This window comes from Pinus tabuliformis, chromosome 1_2, assembly GCF_031772625.1.
Source record: "Pinus tabuliformis cultivar Carrire ecotype Pingquan chromosome 1_2, CPIR1, whole genome shotgun sequence".
Lineage (NCBI taxonomy): Eukaryota > Viridiplantae > Streptophyta > Pinopsida > Pinales > Pinaceae > Pinus > Pinus tabuliformis.
Window position 1 is genome coordinate 569,298,064 of NC_142298.1, and position 26,221 is coordinate 569,324,284.

Consider the following 26,221-nt stretch of genomic DNA (forward strand, 5'->3'; position numbering starts at 1 on the left):
CAGCTCACAAGCTAGCTCAAGCCAAATACTTAGCCTATTTTGTAGCTCTCCAAGCCCCTATTTCCTTGCACAATTCTTAGGATTAATAGCCTGTATTTAAATGGAATTCATGCTTCCAAAACTGTGCAATCCAAACATAGGTCCTTCTCTGATTGCATGCATGATATTTACAACCCAGTAAATCATACAACCAATAGTACATTGTCCCTGCACTCTAGTCTCAACTAGGTCTTTCTTTGAACTAACATGCATGAGTTTCTCATGAGGCAATATTCATTTAACTGGAGTAACACTTGTGGATGCACGAGTACACCAACTGACTGTTAGTCCTCTACTAGTTCCTCCAATAACTAGAACTAGTTTAACTGACTATAACTCAGTTAGACTAATTTATCTGATTACAACTCCAATAAACTCAATCTGGACCCCTAAAACTTAGGGATCACACTTACATGATTTTAAATAGACTTCCAACTCGAGTTTTCTAATCAAACTAAGTCAACTTAACTTAATTAACTATTACAAGTTGCTATGAGAAAAGAATTACAATTTAATTTAACAAAAAATTAAATTGGAATTTCTAGATGTTATTTTTAACATTTCTTTTTGTTATTTTCAACATCTTCAATTATCTTAAGTATTGAGTTTCAATTGCAAACTAATGTCCCTTCTTCTTCTCTTGATTGATTAGCATTTGTATTCAGCTACAAGTGTGCCTTTCAGCAAGCTTCCCTCCTTCATCTCCTCCTTCATCATCTTGCCATGGTGTGATCGTACCTGCATTTGGAATTCACTCATGATGAGACATCATCAGTCTAAAAACCCCCTAGTCTAAGATAGTGTATTTTCATCCATTAACTAAGCCAAAACTAGGTGACAGGTCATAAGAGAGGGCTCAATGACTACATAGTGCCCAGTTCCAACAGCTAGGGGAAAATCTTGGGCCCTGAGACTGCACAGTTTAGGCAGGACTGAGGGACAAGACTACGTAGTTTTGGGAGACAAGGGAGGCAGGGATACTGCACAATTTCATAGTTCAGAGGCTCGGGGGATGAGCTTGAGGCTTTTGATTTCGTAGTGCGCAGTGAAATTTGGGTTGGGGGGAATGATTGCACAATTCTGGAGGCCAAGGCTAGAGTGTAGAATTTCTAACTGTAGATTAACCTAATAATGCAATAAAACTAAAGCAAAATACTCTAATCTACTTCTACAATCAAAATTGTGGAAGCTTAATAGATTTGAGCAAGATCAAGCAAAACACATATAACCAGAAGCAGAATCAATGCACATGAAACATAAAAGAATACTCTGGGGAAAGCCTCAGCTAAAAACCCCACTATCTGTATTATCATACAAGGTGGAAATATATCAGAATTACACAAAGCCTTAGCTCTCATAGCTAGCCAGCTCTCAATACAATCCTCCTGGATGCTCACAGGCAAACAAGGCTTCTCACAAACCTTCTCCTCTGCCCTCCAAGCCTCTTATTTCCTTGCGCAGTTTCTCCTGGGTGATCCTACTGTTACCAAGTGTAACACTGTTTACTCACACTAATCTCACACCCTGTAAAATTGCACAATCCTCAAGGAACCTTTCCTTGACTGCATGGATGAGTTTCCTTTATAGGAAAACACATGCAACTGATAGTAACCTGTCCTTGACATTTAGCTCAATTAGGGCTTTCTCTGAACAGACATGCATGAGTTTCTGATGAGAGAATCTTCAGTTATCTGGAGCACACTAGTTGAGTGCATGCATGCATCAACTGACTGATAACTCACAATTAGTTCCTCAAACAGTTTGGAACTAATTTAGCTAGACTAACTCAGTAAATTTATCTAACTAATTACAACTCAAATATAACTCAATCTTATCTCCTTAATTAAGGGATAATCTCCTTAATTTAAGGGATAACTATTGCATGACTTCAGAAACACTTCTAACTTGAATTTCTCCAACTAATTAATCCATAATGAATTAATAAATTACTTTTCAAGTAGCTGGTGAGACTAAATTCGAATTTTAATTCACAATTTTAATTCAAGGACAAATTAAAATTGGAATATTCTGGATTCTAATTTTATCATTTCTTGTTGCTATTTTCAACGCTCCCTCTCAACAAGAAATGAATTCAACTCGATCCTGATCCTGAACCTTTGGAATTTTCTGCATGCAACACTTCTCTCTAGTTTTGTTTCTTCAGCAACTCCAGAAACAAAAAAAACATCCAACCTGAATCAGTATGATGCATCTGTCATCAAGGTCTCTGACTACTATTGCCTCTGTCAACAAAAAACTTTGCGCTTCTGCTGACTCTACCTTTCTACATTGTTGTCAATCCTTCTCTGCGCTCTTCAGTATCTGACTGATCTAGCCTCTGTCACTTTGATCTCTCACTGCATCAATCCCAGTGATTCCTCCCACTATTATGCACTTTGGGCTCCCGTGGCAAGGTACGATCCATGAGATAAAACCTCTCAATGGACCCTACCTAATTTCAGCCTTCTTGGGACTATCACTTCACATTGCCCCACCTCACACCTGGAGGTATGGCTGCATGTGATCCCTCTACCCACTTGGCTTGAAATTTCCCCCTACTGGAGGTCTCTGCATGAGTGGATGCCTCCACTTGGTCTCCTCTCAGCATCTCCAATTGTGGCTCCTCCACAATTGTCTGAGACTTCTTCTGGGACTGCATGTTGAGATGTAATTTACTCTCCCTCTCAACTACCAAGTCTCTAGCATTTTCCTTGCTCCTCAAGGCTTTGCATGCATCTTGAACCTCAAGAGGATACAGGTTCTGAACTTGTGAATTGATCTGTTTCACCTATCTTGTGGTGATGTGTCTAAGGAAAACCTTTCCCTTACTGAAGACAACATCGTAGCCTTTGTCCTCCAACATCGTGATCGATACCAAATTCTTCTTCAGGACATACACATACTTCACATTGGTCAGGGTGATAGAAGCTCCATACTCCCTCTAAAAAGCAATTGTGCGCACTCCTGAAACACTAAACCTTTCATCGTCACCCATCTCTATGTGCATCTTGAGGTCTTTCTCCTCCAAGGTACTGAATAAACTTTTATCGTCGATCATATGGAATGAGGCTCCACTGTCAAGATACCAACCACAACCCATCATCAATGACTCCATGCATGCGATGAAGGTGAAGTGTTGGAAATAATACTAAGAGGGGGGGTGAATCAGTATTATCAAATTCTTTTCAATATGCCTTCCAGATTTATACTTTAATTTATTCTTCAGATATTGATCATTAATTTGTATGTCAATGCCATATAATAATGAACAAGAGCAAGCAAAATAGATAAGCACACCAAAGAACACCAGATATAAGGTGGAAACCCAATGTGGGTGAAAACCACCTGCTGCAATATGTCTCTATCTTCTTTCAATTAGAAACTTCTTTTACAAGGATTTTGTACTGGTGCAGTCCTTTACCAGTACGCAGGCTACAACCTGTAGAGAGCTACAACTCTCTCTCGTTTTCCAGTCTCTCCTGGAAGGGAGCTACAACCCCCTTTGCTCTTCTACTTCTTTAAGGACCACGTTTCATTAATTTTCAAACTGGATCCAAGAAGATCAAATAATCATCAAGTACATGGAAATCACCCAATCTCCTTATACAATCAACCAATGAATCACCCAACTTCTCAAAATGTTGTAAACAGAAAAGTAATACCAGAAATCTAAACCCAGAACTCTGCAGCAATAGATAAAAGACAGCCAACAAATGTTTCAAGACAGGTCCGCAACTTCACCGATATAAACCTGTGGATATCCGCAGTCTTTCTGTGCCTGAACTACGCAGATCCACACCGTATCCTTCTGTTTCTCTGCATACCACCACACTTTCTCCTTCTTCTGAACTGCGTACCTCAACTCAGATCCGCACTGCACTGTCTTGTCTGACTGCGTACCTCCGCACTCTTCCTTCTGTGCCTCTACGTATCTCCGCACCTTGTTTCCTTCTGTTGCGTTGCGTACCCCCGCACTGCGTCTTCTCCTGCACTACGTACCCCCACAATTACACTGTGGATCGCATGCGAACCTCCGATTAGGGCCAAATTAACAGTCCTCCAATATGCCACAATCAGTCAGATCCATAGATTCACCCGAGAGATCACGACTTATCAATAGATTCGCCTTAAATTTTCTCCTTGATTTAGATCTAGCTTTTAAAACCAATCACCCAAACATTCAGATCTTAAGATATTCAGATTTCACAAGTGTCTAGCGAAGTGATCTCTTTTCCTTTTTATAGGCAAGCCCTTATTCAAACCATGGGACAAAACCATCGAAAACCAATAAAAGGGATCCAAACCGGGGTTCAAATAAATTAGATCATAAACCACGGGCCAAAACCATAGGATCATGAACGACGGGCCAAAACCAAGAGCCAAACATAAGAAACCCCGCGTGAGCATGCTTCTTTGCATTGGAGTGAGTGAACTGGGGGACCGCACCTTATGAACGGATAACCTGTGGGTATGTCCGCACTTCCTGGACGGCGAACCTGCGGGTCTACACCTTTTGAATGATGCACCTGCGGACCTCTTATTTTCCATCATTTTGAGAATATGAACAACGTTTTGCCACTTGAGTGAGTTTCCATCAAGTACAACACCTGAACCATAGAGCCAAACCAAAATCATAATGCCAACAATCTCCCCTTTTGGACTTGATGGCAACCTCAAGATCCTCAATGTCATTCTCCCCCTTTGACATCAAGGGCAAAGGGTTATACTCCCCCTAACTATAAACCAGATCTGCAAAAGGAAAGAAATTTCTTCAAGAAGAACCATAATCCACCAAACACCATAATTGACCATGAAAGAGATAGAGACATATTGCAGCACTATTCAGATCAGCATCCATGATCTCCTTCTGTACTTCCTCCAAGATCTTCTACCATAATGCCAACAATGCATTATATGCTCCCCCTGAACTTGTGCCATTCGAACTTCGACCAATCCTCAACCCAGCAAATGTACGTGTATACCCCATATGAAACTTGCGGACAACCAACAATCTATGAAACAAATGAGATTCAATAACAGGATGATGCATAAACAACCCCCAGCTTTTGCCTGAGGTATTCAAAAGTCTCCCTGGGCAATGGTTTGGTGAGTATATCAGCAACTTGTTCCTTAGAAGGAACATACTCCAACTTGACCTTTTGTTCAAGCACTTGTTCCCTAAGAAAGTGATACTTGATCGGTATGTGCTTGGTCTTTGAATGCATGACTGGGTTCTTTGAAATGTTGATTGCACTTGTATTATCACATAAGATGGAGATAGGTGGAGTACAAGTGATTTGAAAATCCCGCAAGGTCTGCATCATCCAAAGGAGTTGAGTGCAACAAGATGCAGCAGCCACATATTCCGCTTCAGTTGTAGATAAAGTAATCAAACTCTGTTTCTTGCTGAACCAAGATACTAATCTGGAACCCATAAAGAATGCACCACCACTTGTGCTCTTCCTTTCATCCACTCTTCCGGACCAATCTGCATCTGTATAAGCATGAAGTGTGAGATCTGTATCTCTAGGATACCATAAGCCATAGTTTTGAGTTCCTTGAAGGTACTTGAAGATTCTCTTCACTTCCTGAAGATGAGTTTCCTTTGGATTTGCCTAAAATCTTCCAACTATTCCCACTGCATGCATGATGTCTGGTCGGGTACCTGTTAAATAAAGTAGACTTCCAATCATAGATCTGTAGGTTGGTTGATGCACTGCTGTTGATTCATCATTTGTACTAAGGTTACATCCTGTGACCATGGGGGTACATACTGGTTTTGCATCTTCCATGCCATATTTCTTCAAAATCTGCTTGAGATACTTGGTTTGAGACAAGAATATCCCGCCTTCATTTTGTTGGATTTGCAATCCAAGAAAATATGTCAGTTCTCCAAGCAAAGACATTTCGAATTCTTTCTGCATCACCAAGGCAAAGCTTTGACTCATAGCTTCTTCATTTGATGCCAAAGATAATATCATCTACATACACAACAACTATTAGTAATTTGTCATTTTCAATTTTATGTAAAGATTGCTATCTGTTGATCCCTTTGAAAAACCTTGTTGATGAAGATATTTGTCCAAACGGTAGTACCAAGCCCTTGGAGCCTGTTTAAGACCATAGAGAGCCTTCTTTAGTCTGCATACAAGATTTGGATCATTCCCAAGGATGAAACCATCTAGTTGCTCAATGTATACTTCTTCTTCTAAGTCCCCATTCAGAAAGGCTGATTTCACATCCATTTGAAAAACTTTGAACTTCTGAAAGCTTGAGAGAGCAAGGAACATTCGGATGGCCTCAAGTCTAGTGACAGGAGCAAAATTTTCTTCGAAGTCTATTCCTTCTTGTTGAGCATACCCTTTACACACAAGTTTGGCCTTGTTTCTAATTACTTCTCCATTTTCATTCAACTTATTTTTGAAGATCCATTTTGTCCCTATGACATTCTTATCTTTTGGTCTAGGAACCAACTCCCAAGTGTTGTTCTTTTCGATCTGCTCAAGTTCTTCATCCATCGCCTTGACCCAACATTCATCTTTGCATGCCTCTCTTACATTTTGTGGTTCAGTGGAGTAGAGAAATGCCAAATAGCTTGAGGCTTCTGCAATTGTTCTTCTTGTTTGTACACCTGCTTCTTTCTGCCCCAAAATCTGAGATTCTGGATGATTCTTTTGAACGTACCTGGATGGAGTCTTCTCTTCTATCCTTATTTGCTCCTCAGGTGCCTCTTGAGTTTCTTCTTCATCATTTGTCTGATTTGGAGAGTAGTCTTCATCCTCTTCAATATTTTCATGATTTACTTGCCTAGGGATGTATCCTTTTTCATCAACCACTACATCAATGTTGTCAACAATTCTTCCAAGTCTTTTATTGTAACACTTATATGCTTTGTTGTGGGGAGAATAACCAAGGAGAATGCCTTCATCTGCTCTAGGTTCAAGTTTGCCAAGCTGTTCATCAGTGTTCTTGATATAACATTTGCTCCCAAAAATTTTGAAATTCTTTACCGAAGGAGTCTCACCATACCAGAGCTCATGAGGAGTTTGAGTGTTGTTCACTCGAACATTTGTTTTGTTGAGAATAACAACCGCAGCAAATGCAGCTTCACCCCAGAAGGTTGCGGGAGTCCCAGACTCATCAAGCATAGCACGAGCCATTTGTTGGACTGTTCTGTTCATCCTTTCCACCACTCCATGTTGCTGAGGAGTCCTAGCTGTAGAGAATTCCCTTCTTATTCCATGTTCTTCACAAAAATCGAAAAATTCATTTGAGGTAAACTCCCCACCTCTGTCGGACCTGAGGCACTTAATTTTGTGATCTGATTCGTTTTCAGCCAAGGCTTTGAAAGATTTGAATTTTTCGAATGCTTCGTCCTTGTGTTTCATAAGTTCCAACCAAACCATCCTGGAGAAGTCATCAATGAATAATATAAATTATTCTTCTCCTCGAGGTGACCTTGTCCTAAATGGACCACATACATCTGTATGGAGTAGTTCAAGAGGCCTGCTGGCTGATCCTTCCTTCTCAGGGAAGTTAGTTCTGGCTTGCTTACCAAACTGACATGATTTACATATGGTGTTGTCTGGAATTTTGATATCTGGAAGACCACGAACTGCCTGGTATTTGCATGCTTTCCTTATTTGTGAAAATATTAGATGCCCCAACCTTCGGTGCCATAACCAATGTTCATCATCCTTGCTCAAATAGCATTGTTGTTGTCCTTCTTCAAATATGTATAGATTATTTGGAGTTCTTCTACCTTTGATCACTGTTTTTCCTGTATCAAGATCACGAATGCTACATCCATTTGATCGAAATATTACCTCGGTTCCTTGATCGCACATCTGACTGACACTCAATAGATTATGCTTCAAGCCATCAACATACAAAACATTTCCAGCTTTGACCTTTTCTTTCAACTGAGTAGTGCCTTTTCCTTTTATGGCTGCAGGGGTATCATTTCCAAAAGAAACTTTCTTACCCTTTTCTAAAGAAGTATATGATTCAAGTTTTTCTTTATCACCTGTCATATGCTTTGAACATCCGTTGTCGATGTACCATAGATTTTCCTATCCTTCTGCATAAAAAGCTATCCCACATCTTTCTGGTTGTGGTTCCTTTATTCTCCATGTTCGGGTGCTTGAGGCTTGTTCCTTTGTCTGCTGAAACCTGCTCCTGCATTCATAATCTTCATGACCGAAGTTATTACAAATAGAAAATTCAATTTCATTTTCAAGGGCCGAAAAGTTGCTATAGGTCCTTTTCGTAATCCCGATCATACTTCTTTGTTTTTGAGCTTCTCTAGTCATGATTGTCTTATAGGCAACACATTGAGCTGCTTTGTGACCAAATTTATGGCAAGAGAAACATTGACCATTGAAGAAACTTCTACGATTATCAAATCTACCAGCCAAATGATTGTAATTTCTATTGTCATCCATTCTTGAAGCAAATTGAGAAGTTTTTACCTGTGGCTGGTTGTAGCTTTTGTTCACCCTTAAGATGGATTGCCCCTGGTTTACCTGGTAGTCTCTGTTTGTTCTTGATGTAATTCGTCCCTGCTTTACCTGATGATATCCATTGGGCTTTTGCTCATTCCTCCTTGCTGCATCAAGATAACTCTTTGAGGTGGATGCTTGAGATGTTTCTCCATTATAACCCAGACCTGTCTTTTGGAGAACGTTGTACATTGATAATCTCATCCAGAGTTTCAGATCCTTTAACAAACTTAAGATTAAGAACCTTTGTTTTCTCAATTTCTTTTCTAAGGCCAACAATTTCACATTCTAACTTCTCAAGAGATTTTTCTTTTTCATCAAGTTGAAATTGCAGAGTATCAATGATCACATTCTTTTCTTCTAAACATGTCTTGAGTCTAGAAATCTCTTCATAAAAGTCATCCACATCTATAGCATCCATGTAATCATCATCTTCAAAAGCCATTAAAAGTTTATAATCATTACCTCGTTCATCTTCGTCACTATTTGATAGGCCATCACTGTCTTCATGAGTGTAGTAACTTTTCTTAGTTGCATTCTGTTTCTTGTTCCATCTAACAGGTTCCTTCCCTTTGTCAATCTTATCCTTGTGAGGACATTTGGCAGCATAGTGACCGACTCTTCCACAAGCAAAGCATTTGAAAGGTAACTTACCTCGGAACCATCCAGTACCCCGTTGAAGCTTTCTGACAAAATTTGATTCTTCTTCTTCTTCTGACACGTGTCATGACTCGTAGTACTCGCCTTTGCCTGAAGCCTTGAAGGCAGCTTCTCTCCTGTCTAATGGACCTCCTTTCCTCATTTCATAAGCAGTTAGAATTCCGTGTAGCTGTGAAATTTTAAGGCTTTGTAGATTCTCTTTTTCTTCTATAGCAGAAACTTTAGATTCAAACCTAGGGGACAAAGATCTTAGAACTTTTTCAACCACAACAGCCTCTTTTATTTCTTCACCCAAATTTTTCACAAAATTAACAATCTCATCTACACGAAGAAAATAGTTAGCCACACTGTCATCATTATACATCCTGAGATTTTCATACTGAATCCTGAGGGTTTGAAGTTTTGCTCATTTTACCTGATCATCCCCTTCATAGCTCAGAACAATCTTGTCCCATATCTCTTTTGCAGATTTAAACTGCATTACTTTGACAAATTCTGATTGAGATATACATCCTAATAGAGTATTAATTTCCTTTGCATTTGTTTCATATTTCTTCTTCTCAGCCGGATCTGTAGGAGTTGCTGATGGAAAAGTATACCCTGCATCTATGATATCCCAGACTTTTGTACCAAGATATTGAAGATAAGCAGTAACTCTTACCTTCCAATAAACAAATTTTGTCCCATCAAAAATCGGTGGCCTGATTGATGCTTCCCTCTCGTAGTTGCTCATGATGCAATATCTTTCTTCAAGCGATCAAGCTTCTTCTGAAGAACCTACTCCGATACCAATTGTTGGAAATAATACTGAGAGGGGAGGTGAATCAGTATTATCAAATTCTTTTCAATATGCCTTCCAGATTTATACTTTAATTTATTCTTTAGATATTGATCATTAATTTGTATGTCAGTGCCATATAATAATGAACAAGAGCAAGAAAAATAGATAAGCACACCAAAGAACACCAGATATAAGGTGGAAACCCAATGTGGGTGAAAACCACCTGCTGCAATATGTCTCTATCTTCTTTCAATTAGAAACTTCTTTTACAAGGATTTTGTACTGGTGCAGTCCTTTACTAGTACGCAGGCTACAACTTGCAGAGAACTACAACTCTCTCTTGTTTTCCAGTCTCTCCTGGAAGGGAGCTACAACCCCCTTTATTCTTCTACTTCTTTAAGGACCACGTTTCATTAATTTTCAAACTGGATCCAAGAAGATCAAATAATCATCAAGTACATGCAAATCACCCAATCTCCTTATACAATTAACCAATGAATCACCCAACTTCTCAGAATGCTGTAAACAGAAAAGTAATACCAGAAATCTAAACCCAGAACTCTGCAACAATAGATAAAAGACATCCAACAAATGTTTCAAGATAGGTCCGCAACTTCACCGATATAAACCTGCAGATATATGCAGTCTTTATGTGCCTGAACTGCGCAGATCCGCACCGTATCCTTCTGTTGCTCTGCATACCACCGCACTTTCTCCTTCTGCTGAACTGCGTACCTCAACTCAGATCCGCACTGCACTGTCTTGTCTGACTGCGTACCTCGCACTCTTCCTTCTGTGCCTCTACGTATCTCCGCACATTGTTTCCTTCTGTTGCACTACGTACCCCCGCACTGCGTCTTCTCCTGCACTCCGTACCCCCACAATTACACCATGGATTGCCTGTGAACCTCTGATTAGGGCCAAATTAACAGTCCTCCAATGTGCCACAGTCAGTCATATCCACAGATGCACCCGAGAGATCACGACTTATCAATAGATTCGCCTTAAATTTTCTCCTTGATTTAGATCTAGCTTTTAAAACCAATCACCCAAACATTCAAATCTTAAGATATTTAGATTTCATAAGTGTCTAGCGAAGTGATCTCTTTTCATTTTTATAGGTAAGCCATTATTCAAACCATGGGACAAAACCATCGAAAACCAATACAAGGGATCCAAACCGGGGTTCAAATAAATTAGATCCTAAACCACGGGCCAAAACCATAGGATCATGAACGACGGGCTAAATACCAAGGGCCAAACATAAGAAACCCCATGTGGGCACGCTTCTTTGCATTGGAGTGAGTGAACTGGGGGACCGCACCTTATGAACGGATAACCTGTGGGTACGTCCACACTTCCTGGATGGCGAACCTGCGGGTCCGCACCTTTTGAACGATGCACCTGCGGACCTCTTATTTTCCATCATTTTGAGAGTCTGAACAGAGTTTTTCCACTTGAGTGAGTTGCCATCAAGTACAACACCTGAACCATAGAGCCAAACCAAAATCATAATGCGAACATGAAGTCCATTTCAAACTGAGAGGCTAATGCCTCACCTTCCGATCCTTCCGAGGATCCCTTCTTGGACTTCTTCAATGGGAAATTAGTTGCATAATGTCCCATCTCAATTTCAAGTATGATATGAATTCAATTTACACCTACAACCCCGAACTTCAAAATTCTAATTCTCTTCTCCGTATATTGTTCACAGCTCCGATGAACTTAGCTTCGATACCATGTAGAAATTTCTCTATAGATCAGCTAGCTCCAATACCATGTAGAAATTCTCACTGTAGATTAACCTGATAATGAAATATAACTAAAGAAAAATACTTTAATCTACTTCTACAATTAAACGTGTGGAAGCTTAATAGATTTGAGCAAGATCAAGCACAACACATATAACCAGAAGTAGAATCAATGCACATGAAACACAGAAGAATACGTTGGGAAAGCCTCAGCTAAAAACCCTGCTATCTGTATTATCATACAAGGTGGAAATATATCAGAATTACACAAATCCTTAGCTCTCACAGCTAGCCATCTCTCAGTACAATCCTCCTAAATGCTCACAGGCAAACAAGGCTTCTCACAAACCTTCTCCTCTGCCCTCCAAGCCTCTTATTTCCTTGCGCAGTTTCTCCTGGGTGATCCTACTGTTACCAAGTGTAACACTGATCACTCACACTGATCTCACACCCTGTAACACTGTGCAATCATCAAGGAACCTTTCCTTGACTGCATGGATGAGTTTCCTTTATAGGAAAACATATGCAACTGATAGTACCCTGTCCTTGACATTTATCTCAACTGGGTATTTCTCTGAACAGATATGCATGAGTTTCTGATGAAAGAATCTTCAGTTATCTAGAGTACACTAGTTGAGTGCATGCATGCATCAACTAACTGATAATTCACAATTATTTCCTCAAACAGTTTGGAACTAATTTAATTGGACTTAACTCAATAAACTGAGCTAACTAATTACAACTCAAATATAACTCAATCTTATCTCCTTAATTAAAGGATATTCTCCTTAATTTAAGGGATAACTGTTGCATGACTTCAGAAATACTTCTAACTTGAATTTCTCCAACTAATTAATCCATAATGAATTAATTAATTATTTTTCAAGTAGCTCATGAGACTAAATTCGAATTTTAATTCAAGGACAAATTAAAATTGGAATATTCTGGATTCTATTTTTATCATTTCTTGTTGCTATTTTCAACACTCCCTCTCAACAAGAAAGGAATTCAACTTTATCCTAATCTTGAACCTTTGGAATGTTCTGCATGCAACACTTCTCTCTAGTTTTGTTGCTTCAGCAACTCCATAAACAAAAAAAACATCCAACCTGAATCAGTATGATGCATTTCTCATCAAGGTCTCTGACTGCTATTGCCTCTATCAACTAAAACCTTTGCGCTTTTGCTCACTCTATCTTTCTGCACTGTTGTCAATCCTTATCTGCACTCTTCAGTATTTGACTGCTCTAGCCTCTGTCACTTTGATCTCTGACTGCATCAATCCCACTGATTCCTCCCGCTACTATGCACTTTGAGCTCCCGTAGCAAGGTATGATCCATGAGATAAAACATCTCAATGGACCCTGCCCAATTTCAGCCTTCTTGGGACTATCACTTCACATTGCCCCACCTCACACCTGGAGGTATGGCTGCATATGATCCCTCTGCCCACTTGGCTCGAAATTTCCCCCTACTGGAGGTCTCTGCATGAGTGTACGCCTCCAATCGGTCTCCTCTCAACATCTCGAATTATGGCTCCTCCACAATTGTCTGAGACTTCTTCTGGGACTGCATGTTGAGAGGTAATTTACTCTCCCTCTCAACCACCAAGTCTCTATCATTTGCCTTGCTCCTCAAGCTTTGCATGCATCTTGAACCTCAAGAGCATACATGTTCTGAACTTGTGAACCGATCTGTTTCACCTGTCTCATGGTGATGTGTCTAAGGAAAACATTTCCCTTACTGAAGAAAACATTGTAGCCTTTGTCCTCCAACATCGTGATCGATACCAAATTCTTCTTCAGTCCAGGAACATACTTCACATCAGTCAAGGTGATAGAAGCTCCATACTCCCTCTAAAAAGCAATCGTGCCCACTCCTAAAACACTAAACCTTTCGTCGTCACCCATCTCTATGCGCATCTTGAGGTCTTTCTCCTCCAAGGCACTGAATAAACTTGTATCGTCGGTCATGTGGAATAAGGCTCCACTGTCAAGATACCAACCACAACCCATCATCAATGACACCATGCATGCGATGAGGGTGAAGTCCATTTCGAACTGAGAGGCTAATGCCTCACCTTCCGATCCTTCTGAGGATCCCTTCTTGGACTTCTTCAATGGGAAATTAGTCGCATAATGTCCCATCTCAATTTGAGGTATGATATGAATTCGATTTGCACCTGCAACCACGAACTTCAAACCTTGAATTCTCTTCTTTTTATACTGTTCACATCTCCGATAAACTTGGCTCCGATACCATGTAGAAATTTCTCTATAGATCAGCTAGCTCCGATACCATGTAGAAATTATCACTGTAGATTAACCTGATAATTCAATATAACTAAAGCAAAATACTTTAATCTACTTTTACAATCAAACTTTTGGAAGCTTAATAGATTTGAGAAATATCAAGCAGAACACATATAACCAGAAGCAGAATCAATGCACATGAAACACAGAAGAATACTCGGGGGAAAGCATCAACTAAAAACCCTGTTATCTTTATTATCATACAAGGTGGAAATATATCAGAATTACACAAAGCCTTAGCTCTCACAGCTAGCCAGCTCTTAGTACAATCCTCCTGGATTCTCATAGGCAAACAAGGCTTCTCACAAACCTTCTCCTCTGCCCTCCAAGCCTCTTATTTCCTTGCGTAGTTTCTCTTGGGTGATCCTATTGTTTCCAAGTGGAACACTAATCTCACACCCTGTAAAACTGTGATCCTCAAGGAACCTTTCCTTAACTGCATGGATGAGTTTCCTTTATATGAAAACACATGCAACTTATAGTAACATGTCCTTGAAATTTAGCTCAACTGGGTCTTTTTCTGAACAGACCTGCATGAGTTTCTGATGAGAGAATCTTCAATTATCTGGAGTACACTAGTTGAGTGCATGAATGCATCAACTGACTAATAACTAACAATTAGTTCCTCAAACAGTTTGGAACTAATTTAACTGGACTTAACTTAGTAAACTGATCTAACTAATTACAACTCAAATATAACTCAAGCTTATCTCCTTAATTAAGGGATAATCTCCTTAATTTAATGGATCACTGTTGCATGACTTCAAAAAGACTTCTAACTTGAATTTCTCCAACTAATTAATCCATAATGAATTAATTAAGTATTTTTCAAGCGGCTGGAGAGACTAAATTCGAATTTTAATTCAAGGACAAATTAAAATTCGAATATTCTGGATTATATTTTTATCATTTCTTGTTGCTATTTTCAACATGGAGCTTGAGCACAAGAACTTCTCAGTGCAGCATTCCTAGGAGACAAGAACAGTGCATTGTGAAGTGTCAAGGGGCAAGGTCTTAGCTAGAGGGTTGGAACTACGCTGTGCATAGTTCAAGGAGGTCGAGTGAAGCCAAGTTTCCTAGTTAGGAATCCTTCTCAGTAATGGCTTAGGTTAAGACTAGTTAGACTAATGTGAATATTGATAATACTTATATTGTGATCTCATGCTTAGAATACTTGAAGACACAACAACATAGATCACTCAGGGCACATGAACAATGCATTTCCCTTTGTGTGAACACTTTACGACAAGTGCGACACTTAAGATAGACTTTGGGATGACCATGACGACACTTGTGTGACAGTGCTCAGAACTTTTTGAATGAGTGTGATAGATGTTTACATAGTTAGAACAACTCATATACACAAAGATAAACCCTCGAAAGCATCATAATAGGCTTGTACACATTGTGCGACAGCCAGTCATGCCAAAAGATGACAGTTTAGCCAACATGCAAAAGAGAGAAAAATACTTCAAGAAATCTCATAAAATAAACTTCGGTGTTTGCGAAAACAATGTACAAGACCAAGGAATACTCCAAAATTGAGTGTACGCCAAAATTTTGGAGGGTGTTGTAGAAGCTACAACAGTGTCTAAATGTCCTAACATCCCCTTAAGAACAACTTGGAATAGGATTGAAGGATTTACAAAAATGACACAATCAGAGATGACAAGAGGAATTAGAGCCTATGCACCCTAATGGAAACATCATAAACTCATAACATAGATCAAAGTTTAAAAAACTTATATTTTGTAAGAGGATTTATGAAAATGTTTGCAACTTAATCATCTATAGGGAAAAAGAGCACTTAAATAACTTGATAATGAATGATAATTATAATGAAGTGCATGTGTATCTCAATGGATTTGTTGTGTTGATGTTGATTTGGATCTTTAGCGAGGTTGTCAGTACTCTGATTCTCTCGCTAGAGGGTGGTTAGATGTTGTTGCTAGAATCCAAAATCTAAAAGGATCTATTGATGCCACAAGGTCTATTGACTTGCATTAGCCCCTACTCAATATTCTACTTCTTTGAAGAAATAGAAATTCATTAGTGTTTCTTACAAGCACAAGTGACTAGTCCTAAACCAAGATTGAAAACATAACTTGCAGTATACTTCTAATAATTAATATTTCTAACACAATATAAATCAATGAATCCAACCAAAGGAGTTCCCTTAAACTATAATGTATCTATCCCATACTAAATTATACATGAGATATACTAAAGTATCATTTTTGTTGCTTTCTAATGACCTTCATGTTGTGTTTGCATACATCAAGCAACAAGACTAATAGTGAAGCAAATATTAGGAGGAGTATGACTCAAATACAAGAGGTTATCAACTAATTGAAGGTACAAAGTAGCATCAACTTCTTATGTAGTGCAAGTGGTATCAAGTTTGACTCCATAATGGAAGGGAGAAGAGGCTAGTTTACAATATTCCATGTGAAATCATTGAATAATGTGATATGCATACTTATATTGGAGAAGTGAAATTCCTTCCTTGGTTTGCAATACTTGGAGGCCAAGGAAATAATGCAAATATCTTAATTCTATCATTCCAAACTTCTTCTTAATACTTGCTTTCACATGAGCTAATAGTTTAAATTCACTACTAGTGAGGACAAGGTCATCAACATAAAGAACAAGTACCATGAGATGAATTCCTACTTTCTTGGCATAAACATTGGGATGAAAATGACATATATAAAAGTCAATGTCAGGAATAAAGCTATACATTTTATTGTACCATGCTTGAGGAGTTTTTTTAAGACCATAGAGAGATTTCTTAAGGTGGAAAAATATGATAGAGTCACTCTAAACATATTCATGAGGTTGTTCTATGAAAATTTCTTATTGTAGTTAACATCCATTATATGGACCTCTCATATGTGTGAGGTAGTAAGGGCTAGAACAAGGTGGATGGATTCATTTTGGAAACAAGGGAAAATGTTTCATTGTAATCAATTCCTTCAACTTGACAAGATCTTTTAGAAACTAATTTATCATTTTACCTTTCAACAATTCCATTATATGTATACATTTTTCTATACACTAATTTACATCTACCAAGTTTTCTTCCTTTTGGAAGAGATACAAGTTATCAAGTATCATTCACCATCAAGGAATGATATTTGTCATTCATCATTATATCCCAATCTGGATGACCTAAAGTTTCAACAAATGTTTCTGGATCATAAGTCTTTTAAACTTGAGCCAAAATAGATGAGTCTCAATAGAAATTTGAACATGTATGGCGTTGATATGTGGGATCACCAACTACTTCACATGTAGAAGGGACCCATATGGGGAACTATGTTGTTGGTGTAGGTTCTTATTCAATGGACTCATCTAGAGGAAGGTGAGTATGTGAATGTATATTTTCATCCTCGCTATCATCATCTGAAGAAAAAATCAAAATAGGAATAGAAGATGGGACAAGCGATAAAGATGTCTCATAAGCCAAAGATGGCACACATGTTGAATTAGGTTCATGGGAAAAAGATGGCACAAATGTTGAAGTAGGCTAGCAAGCCAAGATATTTTCATAAAATTTAACATCTCTTCTAATAATTATTTCATTGGAATGAAGTTGAAGAAGTCTATAACCTTTTACATATTAAAATATCCAACAAAAATACTCTTCTCACTTTTAGGTTATAAAGATTTTCTTTTCTCATTAGAAATGTGAGGCCGTGTTCCACTACCAAATACATGGAAGTGGCTTACATCTGGTTTAATTTTAGTCCATAGTTCTTCTAATGTTATATTTTTAAAACTTTTTGGGAGTGTGATTTACTATGTAATTTTCATAATTGGTTACTTCTAACCAATAATAAAGACTTAATCCAATAAATTAGATCATATAATTGACCATTTCCTTTAAAGTATGGTTATTTCTCTCGGCAACACTAATTTGTTGTGGTGTATATGGAACAATATGTTGTATTTGAATTCCTTTGTAGTATAGTAAGTTATGAATTTTTTGTTAACATATTCACCTCCATTATTTGTTCCTAATCTTAGGAGTTAATGTCCAATTTATTATTTTTCTACAAGGGCCTTATAAGCTAGAAATATGTCAAAAACTTCACTCTCAAGTTTTAATAATTAAACCAAGTGTGTTTAGAGAAGTCATCAATGAAATTTAAACAATGTAACAACCCTTTTTTTTGCACCCCATGTAAATGCCACTATGTGAATTTATTTTTGTAATTTATGTAAAAATGCAATTGATGATGTCCTGGGGGGCAACCCAATTGTTGATTGAAGTAATGTGAAATATATGAAAACTGAGAGATCAAAGGTTCAAACCACCCAGTTGTGACCCGGTTTATGAAGAGGAGGACAAGTTTTAAACCCCCAAATGTTTACTAGTAGTTACGTGTCATGCGGTCTGTTGAGTTCCTCTGGGATATAAAACAAACAAAAAATGAAATAAAGGGTTGAGTTGAAGGAGAGGACACATATTTAGAGTTTTTAGGAGGAAAGGTTACTTGTAGTGTGTGAAAATCAGGCCACACCCACCTCATTTACTTCCAATACCTATCACCCTCATGGATTTAAGGGCCTGCATAAACAAATAATAAAGTTTTGTATGGGCAGCCTGAGTGGAGGATGGTGCCCTTGCTATCCATTCCTCATGGGAAATTATGGGTAGAGGATGATCATCCAGACAAAGAGTAAGTCAACAAGAAAGGGATAAAATAAAGGAGAACACACAAAATGCAAAGAGGATAATGCAAGGGGTTGCAAAGATAAGAGCACAAGAGGATTAGAAGAGAAGAACAAAGAGAACAAGACATAGCTAGAAGAAAGCGTGAAGAGGAAAATACTCGAGCAGTTGCAGAAGAAGAAACATCCTTGAGCCAATGCTTCATGATTGGGGAAAGTGTTCCCTGCGACTGTGTGGAGGCTTGAACTCTGTGCTTGTTCCTGATTGGCGTGTGGGAGGCTCAGTGGAGAGTTAAGCCACTTAGTGTTGTTGAGTAAGCTAATAAACCACTAAGTGCTTGATGGATAAGTTGATAAACCACTTAGTTCTTTCTAAATGGGTTGATAAACCAATTGAGTGTTTGTTGGAAGGTTGATAAACCATTAGTTAGGTCATTAACCAACCTGTTTCAGGTCATCAGCTATATCATCCTGAAGATCACAAAGAAATGTGCTCTATAGAAGAGAACCCATGAGAAATCGCAATTGCTTTAGTTAGATAGAGGAACCAAAGAGTGAGTGACAAACATGGCAGAACCATTCCCGGTGATGGTAAGTGGCATGTCCACATCAATCAATCTCAACCTTCTACCATTGGGTTCGTATGATGTACTAGTCAGTGTGGACTAGCCAATGGCCCATAAAACCAAAATCAACTGCTACAGAAAGCCATTGGAATATCTTAGCAATGAGGGAGAGAAAGTGATGTTATAAGGAATAAGAAAGCATGTAACCATTAGGAAAATATTAGCACTGCAAGTGAAATGACGCAGTGGGAAATGGTGTGCCTTTTATTCAATCTAGGTGACTAGTGAATCAAAAGTTAACAAAGATAGAATGGAAGAGCATCTAGTGTTAAGACAATTCAATGATGTGTTTCCTGAGGAAATATTGGTATTACCACCCAAGAGAGGGATTGATTTTTCCATAAAATCATTGTTAGGATAAATTCCAGTGTCGAAAGCCCCATATCATATGAGTACACCAAAGCTAATGGAGATAAATCTATAGTTGAAAGAAATGTTGGACAAGGAGTATATCATACCCACAATGCTTCCCCAAGGATCCCTAATGTTATTTGTGAAGAAGAAGAATGACACCTTGTAGTTTTTCATTGATTATCGACAACTAAATAAATCCATAGTGAAGAACAAGTACCTGCTACCTAGAATTAATGACTTGTTTTACCAGCTGAGAGGGGATCCAATATTCTCAAAAATAGATTTGAGGTCTAGTTACCATCACATTCGAATTAAGGATGAATACATCCAAAAGGAAATCTTCATAGCCATATATGGACATTATGAGTATGTGGTGGTGCCATTTGAGCTCACAAATGCTCCAACCACATTTATGTGTTTGATGAACAATGTCCTCAACCCATATTTGGAGAAGTTTGTATTGGTCTTTGTAAATGACATATTGGTCTACTCAGAAACCATATAAGAGCATGAAGAGAATTTGAAAGAAATATTTAAATTGTTGAGAGAGCACAATCTCTATGCCAACCTCACCAAATGTGACTTTTTCCAATCAAAATTTCGATACTTGGGACATATTGTTTCCAGGGAAGGAGTGGTGGTAGATCCTGAGAAGATCAAGGCCATCATGGAGTGTCCTACTCCTCGAAATGTTTTAGAAGTTAGATATTTAATGGGATAGGGAAGATATTACAATAGGTTCATTAGATATTTTTTGAATATTGGGCATCTAATCACAATCCTGCAAAGGAAATGATTTAAATTCCAATGGACATCAGAGTGCACAACCAGCTTTGAACAACTCAAATACCTACTCATACATGCACCTATCTTGAGAATAGCTAATCAGAAAAAGGATTTTGTGGCATGCACATATGCTTGAAAGGAAGGGTAAGTGGATTCTTAATGAAAGGAGGACATTAGAATTTTTCATGAATTGAGAAAATTAAATGAGCATGAGAGGAACTATGTCACTCATGGCTTAGAGCTTGCAGCAATAGTGAATACTTTAAAAATGTGGAGACATTACTTGCTTGGAAGTAAATTTGTGTTGATGTTAGATCATGGAGGGTTGAGGTTCTTGTTTGACCAACCCATGGAGGGTTGAGGTACTTGTTTGACCAACCCAAGTTAAATGCAAGACAAGCCAGATGGCTATCCTTGATCAGTAAGTTTGACTTTGAGATAAAGTACATCAAGGGAAAAGAGAACAATGTAGCAGATGCACATAGTATAATTCTGCAAATGGCTCATTTTGAATCCATAAGCACTTGTGAATTTGATGTCAAAGAAATGATGAAAGATGAAATACTTCATGATGAGAATTACCAACATGTGAAGGAATGCTTGGAGTAGGAGCTTGAAGGATCAATGATCAAGAATTACCCACTCACTGGCAATGGTATGTTGAAGTTCAGGGATAGATGTTATGTGCCTTGCATGGGAGACTTGAAGAAGCTCATCATGAAATATTTTCATAAAAATACCTTATTCAAGACATCCGGGTTATCAAAAATTGATAAAAAAACTATGAAAAAAATGTACAACCGGTCGAGCATGAAAAAGGAAGTAGTTGATTACATTGCTAGGCGCCTAGAATGTTAGCAAGTTAATGTGGATTGCAAACACCCAACTGATTACTTCATCGTAGGATTTCCAAAAACATCCAAGCAACATGATGCTAAAATGTTGGTCCGCACAAATTGAGCAAGGCAACTCACTTTATAGTTTTCAATTCCACCCATGAGGAAATTGACATAGCTCAAATCCTCTTGAAGGAGACATTTAGATTACATGGCATACCCAAGAAGATCATTTATATGGAGATGCAAAGTTCACTTCAAAATTTTGGAAGGTGTTGTTTGTTGCATTTGGAACTCAGCTAGAATTTAGCACATCGTATCATCCTCAAATTGATGGACAAACTGAGAGAGTGGATAGAGTTTTTAAATACATCTTCACGATGTATGTCATGCACCAACCAAAGAGATGGGAAGGGTTCCTGCCCTTAGTTGAATTTTCCTACAACAATGGGTATCAAGAGTCACTGAAGATGAGCCTTTCGAGGATTTATATGATATAAAATGTAGCACTCCCATCAAATGGGGTTATCAAGTGAACAAGGTGATCCTTGGACCTGATATGTTGAAGGAAATTGAGCATGAAGTAATTAATATTAGGTATAAATTGAAGGAAACCAAATATAGGCAAAACAATTATGCAAATTAACAAAGAATTCACAAGGAATTTCAATAGGGAGAGCATGTGTATCTATGTATTAGACCAAGGAAGAGCTCACTAAAATTGGGATCTTGTGCTAAGTTGGCACCAAGATTTTGTGGACCATTTCAGATTTTGGAAATAGTGGGGCCACTCGCTTATAGATTGGCCTTACCAACCACTATGAAAGCACATGACTTTTTCACATTTCTTTGTTTAAGAAGTATATATGTGACACTAATAATGTTTTGGATTGGTTTGTGACATAGGTGAAATCTGAAGGATAGTTGCAACCAAAGCCACTGTGCATCCTAGACCAAAGGCAAATTGCACTTTGAAGTAAGAGCAGGTTTGTTGATTTGTGTAGCTTGGGAGGTACTCTCACAACCCCTGGGGTATTGGGTTTGTGAGGAGTTGACCCACAAAATGAGGTTTGTGGGCTATGTACCCAAGTGGTTGGTTTTGTGGGCACAAGACCAAGGGAGAAAATAATTGTTTACTCATTGTAAGCATGTGGGGCACCCTTGAAGGGTTAAGGGGCACCTATGGGTTCAATGATGTGGTGAAAGAAAAATGAAAAGGAAATTATATCTTATCTTAGTGGGGTTTTGGAAATATAACTCAAGTCAACTTGGGCTAAAGATCACAACCCTTGGTGAAATGTGACACCACCTAAGATACCATAAGTAGAGATGAGCTCAAGTTCATTTAGGGACATCAAAAGTGCATTCATCAAAGAGAAGAACGAGTCTGAGATAGCCGCAAACCTAGAGGAGTTGAGCTGGAGTTGAAGAGAAGGACGAGTTTGGGAATTTCTCTTGTGATCAAGGGTTGCCTGAGTTAGGAGAGTTGTTGGATGAATTATTTTACATGGTTTTGGGCATGGTTTTGGTGTATTGGATAGGGTAAATAACTGTGAATAGGGCCAAGGAAGTTCTAAGTTGCAAAGGAAGGTTAAGACCTTGATTCTAGGGTACAGGAGGGTCGTGAGGGCTATGGTTAAAGATGGAATGAGTGTCACACAGCTTCAGGGATATGCGCAGATATTGAGGGCCTAAAAGTTAAAATTTGTATAGGTTTCAGAGGTCTATTGAGGTCCATGTTAGGGCATACTTGTGGTTTCTACAAGATCCCTAAAATAGGGTTGAAAACCTCATTTCCTGGTGCACATGACTGGGACTTTCAAGGCTACTAGTGGTCACATCCTTGAAAGGTATGTGACTGGTTTTCTATATGATTTCTGCTAGGGTGATGTAGTGTTTGAAGTCTGGTTTTAGAAAGTGAATAAAGTATCCCTAAATACATTGTATACAATGGAAATTTGTTGTTATGAGGGATTCTTGTTTGGAAGCCTATGTACAGTGTTAGTTGATGTTGCAAACACTATTAGAAGTTTGGTTGTTGGTGTGCCCTACTTCAATGTTTTGAGTTGGAAAATTAGTGATAGGAGGGTTGTTTGGTGATTCCCTAGTTTAGTGAGTGCAAGTGGGCATATCATTTATAAGAGGGCGGAATTGTGAAGGCCCTAAGAGCAGACTTCTTGGAGCAGCAAGAGGGTTGCTATAGGGCAGTTTAGAGGCCTATTATTAGTCATTCTAAGAGTAGCTAGAAGGTTGATAGAGGCCTATTCTTAAGTTGAAGATGAAAACATTCTGAAGTTGTAGAACTACTTGTGAGCAGCAAAAGAGGTGGAAAAGTGTGTTAAAAATAGCAACAAGAAATTTCAATTTAATCTTTCATTGAATTACATTGTGAATTAAATTGAAATTTTATTCTCATAGCAACTTGTAATAGTTAATTAAGTTACATTGACTTAATTGACTTAGGAAATTCGATTTGGAAGTCTATCTAGATTCATGTAGAGTGATCCCTAAATTTTAGGGGCTCGGGTGGAGTTATTTTGAGTTTAATTAGATAACTCAGTCTAATTGAGTTATAGTCAGTTAAACTAGTTATAACTGTTGAAGGAACTAGTAGGAGGTCTAGTAGTGGGGTTGGGCACCAGTGCATCGTCAGTACCACACCAGTTAACTGAAGATTCACTCATGAATAACTCATGCATGTCAGTTCAGAGGAAGACCCAATTGAGATTAGAGTTTATGGACAGTGTACTATCAATTGTATAATTTTCCAAGTTGTACAGATGGTGCATGCAATCAGTTGAGGGCCTATGGATGGATTTCACAGTTATGGAGAGTGGATTTACCAATTAAATATGGGCTAATTCTCTCAGGAATTACACAAGGAAGTAGGGGCTTGGCAGGCAGCAGAATTGGCTAAGTGTTGGCTTGAGCTGGCTTGTGAGGTAGAGAGTTAGATTGTACTAGTGCAGGAATTGTTCAGGTTGAACAAACATTGTATTTTCTTCTCAGATCTTCTAGTTAATGCAATATAGATAGTCGGGGTTTTTAGCAGTTGCTTTCCCTAGAGAAATATTTTGTTATGTGCAATTGAAATTATTCCTTTTCTACTTATTGTTTTCATCGATCAATTTTGGTTTCCACTGAAGAATATAGTAGATTCTTGTCTTATGTTTTAGCATATCACATAAGCTATTGAATCTACAGTAAAAATATACATGGTATCGGAGTTGAATACAGTACAGAAGAAGAGAATTTGATTTCGTTGTGTAGGTGAAATCGAATTTTCAATTTCATAATTCAGAGTCAACAATATGTCATTCTATGGTTTGAGACTTGAGTATTCCCTGGAGGGAAGCTCGAATTACATAGCTTGGAAGGATAGGATGGATTCAATGTTGGAAGATAATGGCCTCAAGGAATTCATAGATCATGACATTCCTAAGCCTCCAACATCTAATGCTCAATATCTGGCTAAATCAAGAAAGTGTGTGGGAAAAGAGAGAAGGATTATCCTAGAAGGAATTCGAGATCACATTGTCTCAAGTCTCCACGGTAAGGACACTCCATACACAATGTGGAAGGCATTGACAGACCTGTTTCAAAATAGTAGTGATCATAGGAAGTTGGCACTGAAGGACATACTCAAAAAGATCAAGATGGAGAAGGTCAACCCAATTTTGAAGTACTTGACCAAGTTCACCCATTGTCGGGATGAGCTTGGAAGTATCCGGATTACTGTTTCCGAAGATGATATGGTGAGCCTAACACTTCTAGGAATTCCTAAGAGTTGGCACAATTACCAAGACTCAATTAATGGGAGGGAGAAGCTACCAGATTGGGAGCGGTTGTGCTCTGATTTGGTATAGGAAGAGATTCAGTGAAACACCAAAGGTGGATCCTCATCAAAGCATGATGATGAGGAGAATTGTGCCTTAGCAGGTAAGGAAAATAAAGGGAAGGGGAAGTCATCCCATTCCAAATCAGATTCTTGTCAGGGCGGCAAGAAGAAGGACATGTTTAAATTCAAGTGCTTTCACTGTCACGAGTTGGGACATTTTCCCACAAAGTATTTGCTCAAGAAGGCTGGTAAGAAGCCCTCAAGAGGAGCAGCAGGTGAGGCTCTTGCTTCACAATTTGAACTAGACTTTACCCTCATCACTTGTATGGTGTCATCAATGATGGGTAGTGTAGGGTACCTGGACAATGGAGCTTCCTTCCACATGACCGGTAATAAAGAGCTCTTCGGTAACTTAGAAGAGAAGGAGCTCTAGATGCATATCGAAATGGTTGATGACGGGATGTATAGTGCTACCGGTCTCGGTACGTTTACCTTTCAGAGGGAGTTGGGTTCTCCCCTCACTTTGTGAGATGTTATGTATGTTCCTAGTTTGAAGAAGAACTTGGTATTTTTTTCCATGTTGGAGGATAGAGGCTATGATGTGATATTTAGTAAGGGAAAGTGTTATAGCACCATTTACCACTCTTGGTATTTTTTATGCTTTGTTTATGGCCTAGGGAAACCCCTCCTTCCAGACTTGGTCCAAATGTATAAAAAATAGTGTTTTATTCCCTGTACACTACTTTTCCCTGAGCTAAAAGTGTGTACACGCGGGTCAGTCAATACCCAACCCGCGTATATGTATTAAAACACTTAAAAAAAATAAATTTCCTTAATTATGGGCAGAGTTCACGGGTTTTACCTGTTGATTACCTCCTATTGCCCGTGGCCCAACTATTTCCCAACTAAAAACCTAATTGGGAGAGGTATAAATAGACCTCTATGGGAAGGCCTTAAGGGGGAGAAGAGATAGAGTTATTATACTGAAATTATCCCTGACTGAGTCTGATGAATCCCTGTGCCTCATGCACTTCCCCAAGCTTCAGGAAACCCGTGTTTC